Genomic DNA, 1,749 nt, shown 5'->3' with positions numbered 1-1,749 from the left:
TTTTTTTTTTTTTTTAGAGGTTTTTGCTATAGGACGCGTGCGCTCGCCAGAAAGACAGAGAGAGAGGCAGACAGAAAGCAAGAAATCACCGCCCCCCCAGGGGGGATGGCCATGCTGCAATCCCTTCTCCTCCGTTCTCCTCTCAGGATCTTGGGCACGCACGCACACACACCTGGCGTGAGTTTAAGCCACCGGGTCCGAGACTCAAACCATGGTCAACTACATGGGAGTTCAGCGACATAGCCATTATGCTAACTGCTGGTCCCTGCTCTCAGGATTTTGAGCACACATGCACACACACCTGGCATGAGTTTTAAGCCACAGGGTCTGGGACTCAAATTACAGTTGACTACATGAAAGTTCAGCAGCATAACTGTTATGCCATCTGCTGGTCCCCCAACCCATTTTGTTCAATGGTAGGGTTGGAAGAGGTATTTCTCCAAAGAACATACAGTAGTCTCCACTTATCTGCATTTTATTTTCCATCATTTTAATTGCCCATGGCCAAGAAAGAGAAGGGTGAGTATAATACAGTAAGCTATTTTGAGAGAGAAAGACAACATTTACATACTTTTTTAAAAAAGATTCTTTATGGGACCAGCAGTTAGCATAATGGCTATGTCGCTGAACTCCTATGTAGTCGACCGTGGTTTGAGTCCCGGACCCGGGGGCTTAAACGCCCACCGGGGGTGGGGTGCATGCATGCCCAAGATCCCAAGAGGAGAATGCAGGAGAAGGTGGCCATCCCCCCTGCGGCATGGCCATCCCCCCTGGGGCGTGACTTCTCGTTTTTTTGTCTCTCTGTCTCTCTCTGTCTTTCTGGCGAGCACACGCGCCCTGTGGCGAAAACCTCTCAAAAAAAAAAAAGCAATTATTTTTTTTATAGTTGTTGTTGAATTTGCTATAGAGCATGTGCCCTTACCAGAGAGAGACAGAGAGAGAGAGAGTGAGAAAGCAAGCCACCAAGTCCAGGACTTGAACAGCATTCGGTCATGTGGGAGTCCAGCATTTTAACCACCACTCTTCCTGCTGGCCCCTACATAAGCTTTATTATAGTAAATATAATTGTTCATTTTATGGTAGTTAATACTGTCAACTTTTACTGTGCCTAATTTATACATTAGACCTTATCATAGATATGTATATCTAGGAAAAAACACAGTATACCTGTAAGGTTCAGTCCTACCAGCAAATTTTAGGCAACGACTGGAGGTCTTAGAACGTATCCCCCACTGAAAAAGGAGTGCCACTATACACAAATGGCCACTAAGCACAGGAAACGATCCTCAGCATCATTAGCCGTAACACAAAACTGAGAAAGCACCGCACACCCAGTAGCTGGCTGTCACCAAAAAGCCGCACAGCAACACGTGTCAGCACAAATGTGTAATAATGGCCCCTGGGAATATGACGTGGCGCAGCCACTTTGGAGAGCAGTCTGGTAGTACTGAAAACAAATTCAAGAGTGACTGATCCAGGTATATCCTCAAAGGAATCGGAAACAGGTACTCAGAGAAATACTTGTATACAGGAATTGAGAGCACTGGTCACCGTGGCCGCAATGTGGAAACAACCTGCATATCTATCAACTGATAAATGGATAAACAAACTGATAACTGGATAAACAAAAATCGAATTAAAGTACAAATGTAGAAAAATTGAATTAAAGTATGAATTTATTATGGTACCAAAATAATCAAAGTCCATGCATAGTTTTTTAAAACATTTTCTGTGCACATTTTGAAAATC

Source organism: Tupaia chinensis, unplaced genomic scaffold (genome assembly GCF_000334495.1).
Source record: "Tupaia chinensis unplaced genomic scaffold, TupChi_1.0 Scaffold000341_1, whole genome shotgun sequence".
Lineage (NCBI taxonomy): Eukaryota > Metazoa > Chordata > Mammalia > Scandentia > Tupaiidae > Tupaia > Tupaia belangeri.
The sequence above is the reverse complement of the archived record's forward strand: the minus strand, read 5'-3'. Positions refer to the sequence as shown.